Here is an 18149-nt window from a genome sequence, read left to right as displayed (position 1 = left end):
TTTTGCATGTGTAGCAGTTGAAGTTGAGAATCAAAGGATGCATTAGCACCCTGTCCACAAGTTATAAAATGTATGTGGCAACCTCTCTCATGCTAAAAAGGTGGATTCTCTACAAAGCCCATTCAACACTGACGTTTATCTCCACCTGTGCCTGTTGGATTTAGGTTATGGACTAAGTACTGGCAAATGGGGATAGCTGGATGAGATTCTGTTGGCATGGGCCAGTGGAGCATTGGGGCCTGTTACCCTGCTGTGTAAATGAATGACTAATGACGTTCTGTGTGGATTCCCAGCATTTTCTAATAATGGCAGCTCAGTATGATCAATACTGGGGAGTTAACATTTTGTAGCCTTGCATACCATTCACTGTAACTGCTCCTGATACTCATTCTGCACTGCTCTACTTTGCAAGTGTGAGAAGTGCATTGACAAAATTCACCAAATGAGCCTGTTAAGACTGACACTGTGTTAAAGATACAAGATATGGATGTAAGTGTTGAAATATTGAGTATTTAAAGGTATGATAAGGTATTTTCAGATCAACCCCTATTCTTCAGTAGTTGTTACTTGAGACTTGCGTGTGGGGTATTCAGCAGTATGTGGGACAAGTGGGATTTTGATTTCAATGGCCCGGGCAATATAAATCCATAAACCTATTTTTTTTAATACAGTACTATATCCAGGTATATGGGGTGCACTGTCTTTCTAGCATTGACTTCCTCAACTGTCACCTCCTCTGAAATATTGTTCTCAGCTAGACAGCCTCCTGGCCATTTACAACCTGAGGACCTCTGTTTCTATTCCTTGAATTTTTTTTTACCAAGGACTTGAGCATTACATCAGAAAATCTTGATACCCATTTGCATCTTGCTCACTTGCCTCTTCTAGCTAAACACATTTAGTTCTGGAATGATTTCCAGCACTTGCTGTGACTGTTATTGACTTCTCATTGATAAGGGATAGGTCAGCTTTGCAGTGCAGTGCAGAGTGGAAGTGAAACTAGCCACTCTGAAATTTTCAATCTGATGTCAAGTTAATGAATTGTGCAGTTAGTATCTCGACACTGAAATCTCAGTGAGATGTGAGAATGAAATTTTTGCATAGACTGCACTGAATGGAATTGTTACTGGTTAATTGTGTGTATCATTACTTTAATATACATAGTACAAACCAAGTTAGTGTCCGAATTACTTGCAGTTTAGATACAGCATTTCAATATTCAAACAAATTTTGCTTCCAGCTGTTTATCCATCAGGTCCAATATGCTTTTCTTCTCTGCAAGGATTTAGTACCAAATCAGAGGCTTTATTATCATTGTCTTACATGACATGAAATTTGTTGTTTGCGGCAGCAGTGCAGTACTATATATTACAAAATAAATAGTGATGCAATTGGAAATGCTCTTGTGATGTTAGTATTCGGGAACTTTATTCAGCACCTTCTCCATTTGGCTTGTGGAAGAGAATGATACTGATATTGCTGGGCAACTGTTACATTTCAGCATGCATTTACCTAACTTCTAAATTTAATTGAAGTATCTGATTTTTTAGAATAGCATTTTAACTAACAAATGTAAGTTTGGAAATAAATCAACTCTGACATTTGTCTTCTCCAGATAGCCATGAAATTCAGAAAGACCATGAGAGTTGTTGAAAGAAAACATATCAACTTTTCCCCCCAGCACAAAAAAAGAAAAATAAATAGAACTCACAAACCACAAAATCCCCCATCCCCTTCCCTGAAGGAAAAAGAACAGAGCCAGTAGTATCAAATCCCCCACAGGGGAAAAACCAGTGACAATAACAATCCCCAATAACCTCATTTGCAAAAAAGAATGGCAGCAGTAGCATCAAAACCCTCAAAACCTCCCCACACACAAAAATTAACAGATCACCCACCCGCCAATTGACCACAAGAAATAAAGCTCCAAAAAGCTGAAGGAGATCAATATACAGTCCAATTATCACACACAGAATATCGAAAACATCTTTCCATCAGCCCACAAGGAGAATAGCCACACAAACTCAGTCCAACCACATCGGCTCCAAATGCTGCCGACTGGGTGGCTGACTATCGTTGCCAAGGTGGCCTCCATTGGGAATGATCGCTGACCAGGTCTGAACATGTCCCTCCCAACGATTTACTACAATGATTGATTAAATTGCTTTATGATTAATATTTTCCTATCATAAAGAATGAATGGTTTGACAATTTGGCTAGTAGAAGCAAGTCAGCTTCCATATGAACACTTTTTAAATTTGTTCAGTTGATATTAATGCTTCAAAAGCTTCATTTTTTGCTTATATTTTACTTGTAGCTTCACTGATATTAAGTCCAACACTTTCATGACCTTCATGCATCTTTACTTTTTAAATCAATCTGTGGCTTAGTATCTCCTTGCCCTTTTGAGTTATCATTCTTGCAACATTCACAGTACCATTAACTGTTAACCCTATCATTATGCCTCTGATGGTTTCCACACAATTTCCCATTGTATTGCTCATGACCTCTGCTTCCAAAAACTCCTCAAAATATTCTGAGCCTTTTTAAATTTAATCCTTTTCTCCGTACATTCTCGGTGGTACATTTTGGTACCAATGTCATGGGTAGGAAAAGGGAGGAGGTCCTGAAGAGAAAAGAGAGTGAGTTAAGTAGAAAGCTGGAAAGTAGGACCTCCAGGGTAGTAATCTCTGGATTGCTGCCTGTGCCACGTGTCAGTGAGGGTAAGAATAGGGTGATTTGGCTGATGAATTGGTGCAGGGGGCAACTTTTCTGCTATCTGAATCACTGTGACCTCTTTTGTGGAAGGTATGATGAGGGTCCAGAGGAATGATCCTGGGAATGAGGAGCATTTGATGGCTCTGGCCCTGTACTCACTGGAGTTGAGAAGAAAGAGGGAGGATCTCATTGAAACTTATCAAATGTTAAAGGACCTGGATAGAGTGGATGTGGAATGAATGTTTCCTATAGTGGAGGAGTCCAAGACCAGAGGACACGACCTCAGAATGAAAGGACATCCCTTTAGAACAGAGAAGAGGAGGAATTTCTTTAGCCAGAAGGAGGAGAATCTGTAGAATTCATTGCCACAGATGGCTGTGGAGGCCAAGTCATTCGATATATTTAAAGCAGAGGTTGATAGATTCTTGATTAATAAGCATGTCAAAGGTTACATGGAGAAGGCAAGAGAATGAGGTTAAGAGGAAAAATAAATCAACCATGATGGAATGGTGGAGCAGACTCAATGGTCTAAATGACTTAATTATGTTCCTGTCTTGTGGTATGCATTATTTACCTTTACTTTTCCTCCTCCCAATAAAACCTTTTCTCACTAATTTTGAGTGTGGTAACTGATGAAATTTGCAAGTAGTACTATGAGCAATTGAATCTGTCAGGTTGTCTCTTTAATTGTGCAGTCTCCTAAATTCTCCAGATTTATAATTTAACACTCCTCATTCTTAACAATTCAACAGGTTAATTTGTTTTAGCGTCACTTTGTGCTTTTTATTTACCAATTAAAATTATTAGTTTTTTACTCCAGCCATGTTGCAGTCTTCAGTTTTTATTAGAAAAGGTTGAGTCAATTAAATCAGATTTGCATAAATAATTTGTATCATCATTGTCATCCTATTAATTCAACTTTCTAGGATGTTTGACCTGAGCAGCATTATCTGACAGGAGTGAATCAGCCTGAATTTCTCTCAGTCCTGTTTCTTGGCTGAAAATGCAAGAACACTGTTAACTAAATTGGCTGTCTACCAAATGGACTGGGTTGTGATGCATCAATTTCATGTTAACCTTGCTTACAGTCTGAAATTTGCCTTATTGCCATTATTATAAATTGTTTTATCACATTAAAGTTATTGTTCTCCATTGATTTTGCAGGACAAGAGAAAACAAAAACTCATTCTTGTAGTTAGTTAATTTCCCTTCAAAAGACTTACATTGGAGGAGGAGTAACTTGTAACTCAGCAATAACTTGAATGTGAAAAATGTGCCAAAGTATATTTTGCTAAGATTAGTTACCTGATGACTAAATTGTTAAATCCACTGAACTATTTTAGCAAAAGCATTCAGACCATAAGACCACAAGATATAGAAGCAGAATTAGGCCATTTGGCCCATCGAGTCTGCTCCACCATTTCATCTTGGCTGATCCATTTTTCCTCTCAGCCGCAATCTCCTGCCTTCTCCCTGAATCCCTTCATACCCTGACCAATCAAGAATCTATCAACCTCTGCCTTTAATCTACATAAAAACATTTCCTCCAGAGCTGCCTGTGGCAAAGAATTCCACAGATTCACCACTCTCTGCCTAAAGAAATGCCTCCTCACCTCCATTCTAAAAAGACACCCTTCTATTCTACAGGTTGTATCCTCTAGTCCTAGACTCTCCCTCCATAGAAAACATGCTCTCCACATCCACTCTTGTGGTGAACTACATATACCTGTCTGGACACGCCCCCCCGCTGACTGCTCCTGTGGCTCCTCCCAGACCCCGGTATAAAGGCGATTGAGGCCTGAGCCCTGCCCTCAGTCTCCAGGATGCAGTATGTTGGTCAACTACTGCTTGTTCTTTCTTCCAGTCAATAAAAGCCGATATCTCGCCTCACATCTCAGAGAGTTATTGATGGTACATCAACTCTATCAAGGCCTTTATCCATTCAATAGGTTTCAATGAGGTTACCCCTCATTCTACTGAATTCTAGTGAATACAGGCCTAGAGCCACCAAATGCTCTTCATATGACAAGCCATTCAATTCTGGAATCATTTTATGAACCTCCTTTGAATCCTCTCCAGTTTCAGTACATCCTTTCTAAGATGAGGGGCACAGAACTGTTCACAGTACTCCAAGTGAGGCCTCACCAGTGCTTTATAAAGTTTCAGCATTATATCCTTGCTTTTATATTCTAGTCCTCTTGAAAAGAATGCTAACATTGCATTTGCCTTCCTCAGCACAGACCTAAACTACAAATTAACCTTTAGGGGATCCTGCTCAAGGACTTCCAAGTCCCTTTGCACCTCAGCTTTTTGTATTTTCTCTCCATTTAGAAAATAATCAACCCTTTCATTTCTTCCAAAGACTATTCCATCTGCCATTTTAGCCATTCTCCTAATTCCTTTTGTAGCCTCTTGACTTCCTCAAACTGCCTGCCCTCCACATATCTTCATATTGTCTGCAAACTTTGCAACAATGCCATCAATTCCATCATCTAAATTGTTGACAAGGTGTAAAAAGAATCTGTCCTAACACAGACCCTTGTGGAACACTGTTAGTCACCAGCAGTCAGCCAGAAAAAGGCTCCCTTTATTCCCACTCTTAGCCTTCAGTCAATCAGCCACTGCTTTTTTCTTGCTAGAATCTTTCCTGTAATACTGTGGGTTCGTAGCTTGTTAAGCAGCCTCATGTGTGGCACCTTGTTTAAAGGCCTTCTGAAAATCCAAGGACAGAGCATCAACTGATTCTTCTTTGTCTATCCTGCTTGTTATTTCTTCAAAGAATTCCAACAGATTTGTCAGGGAAGATTTTTCTTTAAGGAAACCATGCTGACCATGGCCAATTTGATCATGTGCCTCCATGTACCCTGAAACCTCATCCTTAATAATTGACACCAACATCTTCTCAACCACTGAGGTCAAATTAACTGGCCTATAGTTTCCTTTCTTCAGCCGCTCTCTCTTCTTGAAGAGTGGAGTAATATCAGCTCTAAGCTCTAATGTTACTCTAATGGAGTAACATTCTGGTCTTCTGGAACCATTCCAGAATCTAGTGATTCTTGAAAGATCATTGCTATTGCCTCCACGATCCTTCAGCCACCTCTTTCAGAACCCTGTGGTGTAGTCCATCTGGTCCAGGTGACTTATCTACTTTCAGACCTTTCAGCTACCCTAGAAACTTCTCCCTAGTAATGATAACTTCACATGCTTCATGACCCCTGACACCTGGAACTTCCACCATACTGCTAGTGTCTTCCACAGTGAAGACTGATGTAAAATACTTAATCAGTTCATCTGCCATATCCTTGTCTCCCGTTACTACCTCTCTAGCATTGTTGTCCTGTGGTCCGATATCCACTCTTGCCTCTTTTTTAAACTTTATGTATCAGAAGAAACATTTGGTATACTTTAATTTAATTGGATAACTTGCTTTTGTATCCCATCTTTTCCTTCTTAATAACCTTTTAGTTGCCTGTTGGTTTTTCAAAGCTTCCCAATCTTCTAGCTTCCCACTAATTTTTGCTCTCTTATATATCCTCTCCTTGGCTCTTATGTTGGCTTTGACTTCTCTTGTTAACCATGGTTACATTATCTTTCCTTTAGAATACTTCCTCTTTGCGATATACAGTATATATCTTGTGCCATCCAAATTGCCTACAGAAGTTCCAGGCTCTGCTGCTCTGCCATCATCCCTGCCAGTTTTCTTTTCCAATCAATTCTGGCCAACTCCTCCCTCATGCCTCTGTAATTTCCTTTGCTCCACTGTAAAACTGATACATAGAAACATAGAAAACCTACAGCATAACACAGGCCCTTCAGCCCACAAAGTTATGCCCAACATGTCCCTACCTTAGAAATTACTAGGCTTACCTATAGCCCTCTATTTTACTAAGCTCCATGTACCTATCCAAAAGTCTCTTAAAAGACCCTATCATATCTGCCTCCACCACCGTTGCTGGTAGCCCATTCTACGCACTCACCACTCTCTGAGTAAAAAAACTTTCCCCTGACATCTCCTCTGTACCTACCCAGCACCTTAAACCTGTGTCCTCTTGTGGCAACCATTTCAGCCCTGGGTAAAAGCCTCTGATTATCTGCACAATCAAAGCCTCTCATCATCTTATACACATCTGACTTTAGCTTCTCCCTCTCAAATTCTATCATATTATCACTTATCCCTAACGGTTCTTTTACCTAAAGGTCTCTTATCGATTTTGGTTCAGTGCACAACACCCAATCCAGAATAGCTGACCCTCTATTGGGCTCAATCATGAGTTCCTCTAAAAAGCCATCTCATAGTTACTCTAGATTCCACCCATTGACTATTGTAACATTGCTGTTTTGACATGCACTTTCTATCTCCTGTTGTAATTTGTAGGCTGCATCCTTACTACTGTTTGGAGGACCGTATACAACTCCCATCAGGGTCTTTAACCCTTGTGGTTCCTTAGCTCTATCCACACTGATTCACCATCTTCCGACCCTATGTTAACTCTTTCTAATGATTTGATTTAATTTTTTTTACCAACAGAGCAAAGCTGCCCCCTCTGCCTTCCTGCCTATTCTTTTGATACAATGTATATCCTTGGACATTAAAATCCCAGCTATAATCTTTCAGCCATGATTAAGTGATGCCTACAATACCATACATGCCAATCTGCAAGTGTGCTGCAAGTTCATCTACCTTATTCTGGACACTGTGCATATTTAAATAGAACAGCTTCAGCCCTGTTTTCACCCTTTTCAATTTTGTCCACCTTTTACATTGCAACTCATCCTGTTGAATGCAATTTTGCCCTATCAACAGCCTCTCCTCACTACACATGGCCTCTGTTTGCAAACTAGCTACCTCATCTTCAGCACTGCTAACTGCCTTTTCTACAATACTACTTTCATTGAAATATATGCAACTTAGGACACTAGTTGCACTATGCTGAACCTTTTGATTGTTAACTTTGTCTGAAGTTTTATCAACATCTGCCTCCATGACCTCTCCACTAAATGTTCTGACACCCTGATTCTCATTCCCCTGCAATTCTAGTTTAAACCCCACAGTGCAGCATTTAACAAACCTTCCTGCTACTTCCTGCTACCAGCCCCACCTCCAGATGAGGTGCAAACCATTTCTTCTGTACAGGTTCCACCTTCTCTGGAAGAGAGCTGAATGATCCAAAAATCTTATGCCCTCCCTTCTACACCAACTCCTTAGCCACATGTTAAATTGTTAACCTTCCTAGTTCTACCCTCACTAACATGTGCCACATGGAGGTCCTGCAACCCTGGAGGTCCTGCCTTTTAACTTAGCATCTAACTCCCTGAGCTTCCTATGCAAAACCTCGCCACTTGTCCTACCCATGTCATTGGAACCTATGTGGACCATGACTTCTGGCTGTTTACCCTCCCACTTAAGAATGCTGAGGACTCAATCCAAGATATCCCAGACCCTGGCACCCAGGAGGTAACATACCATGCCATCAGAATAATACAAAGTGCAGAGATATCAGCAAAAGAACCCAGAAGGAATGTGCTTATAAAATTGTGCTGGTATTGATGGTTCTTGATGTGCCACAAAACAAAGATTATAATTTGAAATCTTCTAATCTAATTTCTATTAGAAAGGCACGTACCACATATATTTGTGATATTATCAGGTGTATATAGATGACAGAGATGACACCCGATCCCAAATCTGATTTCATAATGGATAAGACTTAAAAAGGCAGCAGATCCAGGCACTCTGCAACATGTATAAAATGTTTTCTATGAACAATTTATGGATAAAACCATAAATAACATCTTGTTCTGGAATTGTGTGCCTGAACTTATTTACCTATTGTTTCCAAATCCTCCTCCAGATGCATAATCTTTTAAAATCTCCATTCTAATTCTAACTTACAAAATGTGCCTTGAGTCCTGTGGTTCCCTGAATCATTTTGCTTTTCTCCGTCCCATTCTGTTTATGTTTTTAAAATCTGTGTCTTTATGCATCAATTGCAATTTGCAAATTGGTATCAAATTTTGTGAACTCTCCCAATGTGCTGTTAGTTGTTAAAAGCAATGTTTAACACATTGCTGGTTCAAAGTGCAGTCCAGAGTTCTAACAATTAATGCAAGCTGACATTGAAATCGTATTTACTTGGAAAGTTTCACCTGGAGGAGCATATTGAGCCAACAAGTTTTTCTTTGTGGGTCAGCCTGCAAAGATTCAATGTATTATGCATTTTGGAAATAGCTCTGCAATATTATCTAACTCTTAGGTTCTTTCCTCCATACATTCTGCTGTTGCTGGGTGAATAGAAAGAAAAGGGTTTGTTTGTGTCAAGTGGGTGGGAAAGATTCTGGCATGTAGATGGGGAGAGCATTGGGACCTCATGGATTTAGATGGTAATCATAACTGACATCAGCTGCATTAGAATCAGAATTGAATTGGTGGGTTGTGATCGCAGGGCGGGGACATAGTTGTGGATTAGCAAGTCTTAGTGTCTTAGAGATGGTTGCTGCAAGGACTACCTTTTTAACTTGAATGGTGCTACTTAGTCCCAAGATCCATCAACATACAGCTACAATTCTGTAAAGAATTGCTTTGGGATGGGTGATGACAGAAGCATTGTCCAGGTCATTGGATATCACTGCACGTGTCCTAGGCACTTGAATGTATGGATAGAAAGTTGTTGACTTTGGCTAATGTGCAGTACCCAAAGCAAGTCTTGGATTGGAGATTTCAAAGGATTTTGTGAATGAAGTTATTGTGCAGCAGTTACATAATGCAATTTCTTGAAGATGGAGAGGTTTTGAAGTTTTCCAAATTGGGGTGGGGTTCCTGGCAAAGAAGAGGATAAGATACTTGGGACAGATCTGTCATGGTTATATTCAGTAGCAGGGCAAACCTTTAGGAGCCAAGTAGTCTATCCTGCACCAATTTTCTAATATTCTTATGATATAATTAGTTCACACATACTTCTAAGTTTACATTGAGTGGTCATGGTTACACTGTACAAATAGTGTTCATCTTAAGATTTCTTACTGTGCTATTGTACCCAATAACCATTGAGTTAAACTCTTTAGTAAAGTAAAGAAGTCTAGCATAGGGAATTAACTATCCTGACAATCAATTTTATTGGTGCCACTCAACCTTACCTCCTCTCACTTTCTTGCTTAGAAGCTCCTTTACTTTTCAAGGTAATTTGAAAGTTGTGATTTTTATCTAAGGTGCTAAACAAATATTGAAACGTGCATTATTAGTTAGTAAATCTGTCTTCTCTGACTATAAGTATTCGAAGCCTGAACACACAAATGTAAGCAAGTGTTCTTGTGTAGTAATTAGGTAGTATGACACTACAGGTTAGACAAATGGGTTATAAATTAGCTCCCACACTACTTCAGCATTGGTAATGGGGCGGGGACCTCGATCAAAATTATTTAACTAGATTAACAGGATCTTAAGATAAACAAACTAGCTGCTGCTTTTAAAAAAATATATGTAATGTCGTAGTGACTAAGCACCAGTAAGCCTATTTTGTCGGCCGATAGTGGCACAGGGGATAAATTACCAAACATGTAATTCAGAGGCTTAATGAAGTCACAAGAGACTGTGATTTGCTGGAAACTGTATTGAAAGCAAGCTGCTGGAGGAACTTAGTGGGCCAGATAGAACCTATGGCGAAAAGTAGATGGCCAATGTTTCAGGTCAAGATTATTCATCTTGGAGATCCAGATGATGTCTCAACCGAAAATATTAACTGTCCATTTCCCTCCACAGTTGCTGCTTGACCTGCTGAGTTCCTTCATCAGCAGCTTGTTTCTTTAACATTTCAGAACCCTACTTTCAATTCCCACATGGCCATGTTGAAATTTAAATTCAGTTAAAAACCTAGAGAAACTTTGTCGTGAAAATTGGCGTAGAAGTTGATATCAGGTGGTCTCTCTAGTTTTATTCCTTCTCTTTTTCAATATATCAGTAAGACTAGTTATTCTGCTCTCCTCCTCCTCGAAAGCCAGCGTATAGGCAATTTGGTTCATTTCTCATTATGTCAAGAAGGGATAGAGACAATGGATACTGCAACAACACAGCTTTAAGGCCAAAGACCTGCACTCCACACCAGCTGAGCTGCTACAGTGCAGTTAGAGTATTGGCTTCTGCTCAAGAATGTGGAAAATTGCCCAGTTATGTCCTATCCACAAGGAGGGAAATCCAATGCAGCTAATTATCATCCAATAGGTTTGCTCTGAATCATCACCAGGTTGATGGGAGGGTGTCAATAGCAGTGCTATCAAGCAGTATTGACTCAATAATAATCTATCTCAACCCGAAATGTTGACTATTCCTTTCCTCCACTGACCTGCTGAGTTCCTCTAGCAGTTTTCTTTGGTCCAGGTTCCAGCATCCATGTCTCTTGTGTCTCTTTCTGGTATCCTGTTTGGGATTCACTAAAACTAATTTGTTCAAGATTCCATCATAAATGAAGTCCAAACATGGATTAAAAAAAATGTTGGAGTTGGAGTCAAATAGTCTATCCTTGACATCAAGGCAGCATTTGATCAAGTGTGGCATCAAGACACTCAGTTAAACCTGAAGTCAATGGGCATGAATGGAAAGCACACAAGTGGTTGCAGCCATCACTGTACAATGGAACAATATTGTAGTTACTGGAATTATCTTAGACCTAGGACATCAATGCAGAGTTCTCAGGGTAATGACTTGAATCCAGAAATCTTCAGCAGCTTTATCATCAACATTATAAGGTCAGATGGAGATACTTACTGAAGATTGCATTATTCTCAAACCTATTTGCATTTCCCCAGCAGATGAGGTAGCCCATGTCTTTGTGCAGCAAGGCCTAGATAAAATAAGGCATAAGCCGATAAATTATAAATTATATCATGACAATGACCACCTCCAACAAGAGAGAGTCGAACTACCTATCATTGATATTCAGTGGTATTGGTGTCATTAAGTGCTCATCACCAACTTGTTGGGTGTACCACTGACAAGAAACTCAGTTGGACCAGCCATAGCAAATACTGTGGCTGTAAGAGAGGGTCATGGACTCGGTATCTTGTGATAAACAGCTCACCAGAGGACACCCAAAGTTTTTCCACCATTTGCAAGGTGCTAATAAGGAATTTGATGGATTATTTTGCATGAACCTGGATGATTGCAGCTTCATTACATTTCAGCATTTTGCGGTTCAAAGCAACCTGCTTGATTTGTACCCTACCAATCAGACAAGTCATTCACTTTCTCCACCGCTAGTGCATTGTGGCTATAATGTTTGTTATCTATGAATTGCACTGTAGTTACTCAAACAGGCAACTCTAAAAACACCTCCCAAATCCATGACCTGTATCACCCAAAAGGACACAGGCTTCAGGCACAAGGAAACATTACTGCCTGTGTCCTATGCAAGCTGCACACTAATCTGACCAATATATCACAATTTCTTCATTTTCCCTGGGTTGAAATCTTGGAATTCTCTCCCTAGTAGTACCAAGAGATTTTCATCAGAAGAGCTACAGTGTTTTAAGGAGATGTCTTAACACCATATTCTCAGGGCAGTTAGGTTGATCAATAATGTCAGCCTATCTAGTAATTCCCAGTCCATCAAAAATTAATGAATAAATAAAAGGCATGGGGAATTCATGAAACATATATAAGCATATCTTTTGTGTTAAGTTGCTTGATTAAAAAGTTAGGAAATTGTGGGAGATTTTTTTTTTGCAGCCATGCCCATATTCTGTCATAGCGTCATTGTTACTGATTACAAAGCACCACAACTGGCTTATTGATTCAGCAAGAAAACTAATTATGTTCTAGTACTGACAGAAAGACACCAAGATCTGGACATACTCTTGATGCCAGCTCATCTTCCTGATATATATCTATTTATCTTGTACAACTTAAAACAGGAAATTCTTACTTCAATAGCCTTCTAAACCAATTTACTTTAAGAAACTGAAGAAAAAGTGAATTCTACAGAACGTATTACAAGTAACTAGTGCAGAAGAATGGAAACATACAACACAAAAGCATTGCAAAAGCAAAATGGAATTGAATTTAGGAGCCGAGAGGTAATGTTGCAGCTATATAGGACCCTGGTCAGACCCCACTTGGAGTACTACATTCAGTTCTGGTCGCCTCACTACAGGAAGAATGTGGAAACCATAGAAAGGGTGCAGAGGAGATTTACAAGGATGTTGCCTGGATTGGGGAGCATGCCTTATGAAAACAGGTTGAGTGAACTCGGCCTTTTTTCCTTGAAGCGACGGAGGATGAGAGGTGACCTGACAGAGGTGTATATGATGATGAGTGGCATTGATTGTGTGGATAGCCAGAAGCTTTTTCCCAGGGCTGAAATGGCTGCCACAAGAGGGCACAGGTTTAAGGTGCTTGGGAGTAGGTACAGAGGAGAGGAGATGTCAGGAGTATGTTTTTTATGCAGAGAGTGGTGAGTGCATGGAATGGGCTGCCGGCAACGGTGGTGGAGGTGGATACGATAGGGGCAGTAGATGTTACAGCCATACAAGAACTAAGGGAGGATCACCCTTTGAAATGCATTTCCACCATTATTTTACTGCTCACCAAACACAGGACTGCAGAATTTGCCTCTCTACTTTGGTCAATTAGCAGCTTCTAGTCAATGGTGATTTCTTATTCCAGAAGAGATTGGAATAAATTGTAATTGAATAATTTTCACATGAAGCACATAAAAGTAGCAATTCCACTTTGCAAACTTTGACATGTGACAGGTGCATGATAGGTCCAAAAGTTATTTATACAGACAGCAACATTTATGCCACATTGCAGCCTTGATTATTTGGACTATAAAATGGTTGCTGGTTGGTGCTGAGGCAGAGCAAAGTTGTACATTTATCATGGTTTTTCAAAAGGTTTATGAGCCATAAGCTCTACAGTAATCCAATTTTCAATGAATCAGTTCCAAATCAGGAGGACTAAACCATGAGTGACCTTTTTACTACTATGCACACACAGACACAGAACTCCCTGCAAGGCAGCACCAATGTTAAGGTTTATAGTTTCTATTTTTCCATGCTTAATCAATCTATATTGTTAGGAATGGACTCTGTTTCAATGATATTTCAGAAAATAAGTAATAATTTTACAAAATAATAAAAAATTGAATATTAATCATAAATATTTCAACATTAGTGACCAGAACTATGTGGCAGGATAACTTCATATGAACTTCATATATATAAAGTTACTTTAAAAGATGTAACTTTTTATGTGGATGTGGTATGAATTTTGAAAAGGTACAGCAAGCAGATGGATAATTGAAGCATCTGTAATTTCTGGTCCTTTGATCAGTACCATCTTCCCTTTGTCATTGAAGGAAACCTACTAACAAATTGGAACAATTGGTTGTTCTTCTTTTTCATGAAAGCAACTATCATTACTTAACAATTTGCCCCACTACACAACCCTAGGATTTCAAAAGGGAAAACATGTTTTGAAAGTGCACACAAGCTCAGAAGGTTGAGAAGCTCATTGCTAGTGCAGCCTCTTTAATGGGAGTTGTCATTTCTTACTTCCATTTGCATTCTGCCATTGAAATATTTATTGTTTCCATCCTAAAATAAAATTTGTGTAGTTTAAAGTCAACAAGAAAGCATTCCATGCTCTGATAATCTATGAATTCTTTGCTGAGTTTTTTTCTAGTTCTTCCAGTGGTAAAGTTGATAGGTCCTCTAATTACCAACCAGCAGAATCATTCATAGTCATTCAATTGCTCCCTTAAGATATTTTATAATTTAAGATATTGGATTCCCTTAGTGTTAGAAAGAATTCCCTATTTATTTTTAACTTTTCTTTCAATCTGTTATATTTCATTCCATGTAAAATTTTAAAGAATTTTCTCTCAATCCATTTTGATTTAACTGGATCTTATGTTGGTTGCGAAATGACTACTTGTATCTTGGGCCTTTAAATAAAACTGACTAGAGGATCTAGTGATCTTTTTGGCATTGATTTGCTCTTTTCTGATGTTGATTACTGAGCAATCACAATTAGGAAGGATCCCGGTAGTAGTATCATCAACCTGAGGAGTTAATTACATTGAAGCATTCTTGCAGCAATCCAGGGAGGAAAAAGCACAATTTCAACATGTTACTGAGCATAAAATGAAAGCTGGAGCATATAAACAATGTCAAAGTGGAAACTGAAATATTAAACCGATTAAAATACAATATTTTGTATCCATTTACTCTGAAGTATTTACAAACCATATTTCAGCTTTGCTATGAAGTAGTAATTAGACCTTAAGCACCATTTTATTGAAATTTCATACAATAAAAATCATAACATTTTCACAGCATATGAAACAAATAAGTAAGAAATTTGCACATTTTCCTTTTGCACAGATCATGCATAAAATGATTTTAGCCTGGAGTAGATCATTACTTTGGAGTGAAGGTACACCCTTTAGAAAATTGGTCTGGGCAAACTGTATTTAATTACCTTAATGCAACTAATATTGCCTGACATAAACCATGCATCAAGTGATGTCACAAGGCATGCAAGCACCTTCCTTCCACATGTATCAGAAACTGTAGCTTCTGGGCCAAACCACAACCTGAGCTGTTCACAGCAAAATTAGGAGCCGCTCATATGGAGTTTCGAAAGAGGACACAAATTTAAAGTTCTGTTCTGTGATGTAGATAAGTTACACATAACTTTTGCCAGCATTAATTAAGGCATCATTAGTGCTGATCATAGCCTCTGTCCAGCATACCCCTTGATTGTCCTCTACCAAGACCTTTGCTTGGGTAGTGCCAGAGGCATGAAAGCACTATAAGCCCCTTCTTACACTTTTTCCCTTAGCTCCTTGACAGCCTTCTTTTAAACAGCTGGTACATGGACACCATGGGAAGAGAACTTTAATTGCTAACTTGCTTCACAGCTGTCATTGTGGTAAGAACATGACAACTGTGAGCTCTGCATGAAGCACATGATAGGAATTGCCCACTCCATGTTCAAAACTTTAGCATTGAATTTAACAGATCTTTGCAGAATTTCACATTTTCCAAGAGATTGTAGTGGGCATTGTTACTTAGCAAAGTATACATTTAAAGAACCAAAAGAGGTTCAAAACCTAAGAGTGAGGTCCAGGATCTTTCCCGTATCAGAGTGCCCAAAACCACATGTACTTACAAATGTCATCTAGCCACTATTTGACAAATTCAAGCATGCTTTTATATTTGGCCCTGCATACACAGACCAGACTGCCATGTCATTTCTTTTTGCTACGATATTCATCTTTTCTTCATTCTTCTTTTTGAAAGCCCAAAACTTTTCAAGAGTAATTTATTTATTCTATACTGTATTTTCTGGAAAGCTACAAAGCAGACAGATTGTGGCATCAATTGGCATACAACATTGACTTTCAGCCTGTTGTATCATTAATGGAACTCAATGTTCTGGCTAATGTACAATATTTAACCTTGCACAGCAGAAAAATGCACAACATTTCTTCCACAGAATCCACCAGTCCATCAACCATATTCTTGACTGTCTGCAGTATTTCAAGTGATCATCTGATAATCAACTAAGTTGTTGATTCATTTCTACAGTCTGTAAATAATTAATTAACAGAGCAATCAGTCTTTCAAAGTGTGGAGGGGTTTCCACTTGTCTGTTAAATCAGGTTTCAAAGGTACATTGATTGTCAGAGAAATATATACAATATACATCCTGAAATACTTTTTCTTCACAAACATCCACGAAAATAGAGAAGTGCCCAAAGAATGAATAACAGTTAAGTGTTAGAATCCCAAAGTTCCTCCCAGCTCCCCCACCCCCCGCATGTAAGCGGCAGCAAACAACAATCCCCCTCCCCACCAGCAAATAAAAGCATCAGATCTGCCACCAACCATGAGCAAAGCAACAGCAAAGACACAGACTTGCAGTTACCCCAAAGATGACTTCTTCACCTGGTATTCAACATACCACGGGTTCTCTCTCTTTCTCTCCTTAATAAAGGAGAAAGAGGTGTCTCCATTTCACAGTGAGAGGGGAAATATAACAAACAACTCGCTGGTTTATGATGTTAAAAGTCCGTTGTGTCACTTTTTCTGAGCTCTGTGCCCAAAGATCTCGGGTCTCTGGGCACACAGCTGTAGATCTTCTGACTCCCCCAACAGCACAGCGATCTCCGGCCGTGACACCAGTCTTCAATCCGCCTGTCTTCAGAGCCACGAGATCTCGACCTTCGGAAGGTGAGCTGAGCTCTTCGGCCGAGACCATGGCGTGCCGATTAACGGTCAGTTGTGAAACCCTGAGAGTGAGTCCCATTCCCGCAAAGAACCATAGTCAGTGTGTAACTCCAGGCCAGGGTCTTCAAAAGAACCCTGAAAGGGAAATACAGAGATATTAAAGATGGAAATAGCTGTTTCTGAAGACACAAGCAAAGGAGTTGCCTTTAGGTACCATTAATCCTCCTAATCTCCTCCTTCTAATAGAACAGTTAGTTTAATTTATATTATGATAGGTTTTTCAGCTACTGTAATTTATATTATAACAGGTTAGCTTCTGCAACTTCGGGAAGAGCATATTTGCTTGAGGTCATGCTGGCTATTCTCAGTATTGGTTCCTTTCTGAAATTCTCAGCTAATAGACAAGGTTAGTGAGTGACAGCTGCAAGCATTTCTCCAGAAATCACGACATTGACAAGGTGTATCCAATGCAAGCAGTAATTAGGGGTTATCACTTGCATTAATTCATATTGACTGTTTTATTTGGAACTTTGCATTTAATAAGATATTTTATGTTTGTTACCGACAGGGCTCTCATTAATTTTGTAAATAAAACTGTTTTATTCTCTTGTATAGATTCTTCTTGACTATCCTGATCAATTAGTGTCATTGAATTATTTGTCCACAATATACAGTATATGTCTTTAAAGTCCCTTGCAATGTGCTTATAACTTTACCACTATTATTAATATATATTTGCCAAACATATTCTCACTATGTCTATTTCCATTGGTATAGTTGTGTTTGACAAGAAATCTATGCTATAGCTATTTGCATTGCAGTGTATTCTCTTGGAGTTCAATTTGTAGTTCTTCATCTATTGAGATATTTTGAATGCTAATTTATTGACATAGATGAATTCAAATAGAATCCTACCTTGTGCAGATTACAGGACTGTACAAGCAAGGACAAATTTCAAACAGAAGAGAATACATTCAGATCCTTGGCTTGTGATAACAAATCAACTATATCACACTATTCTTTTGACACCATTATTTATGCAATTTGATCACTTGGAGCAATGGAGGCAATCCTACATAGCTAACTCAATTTTATTTAATTATATTTTTCTTCTAATTTTGTTTTTGTCAGTGCTGTGGAGATGAATGCCTTTTTGTTTTGAAAACAAATTGCTAAACTCCAGTGCTGTGGATAATGAAAAAATT

Source organism: Hypanus sabinus, chromosome X1 (genome assembly GCF_030144855.1).
Source record: "Hypanus sabinus isolate sHypSab1 chromosome X1, sHypSab1.hap1, whole genome shotgun sequence".
Taxonomy (NCBI): domain Eukaryota; kingdom Metazoa; phylum Chordata; class Chondrichthyes; order Myliobatiformes; family Dasyatidae; genus Hypanus; species Hypanus sabinus.
This window is presented reverse-complemented; position numbering follows the sequence as displayed.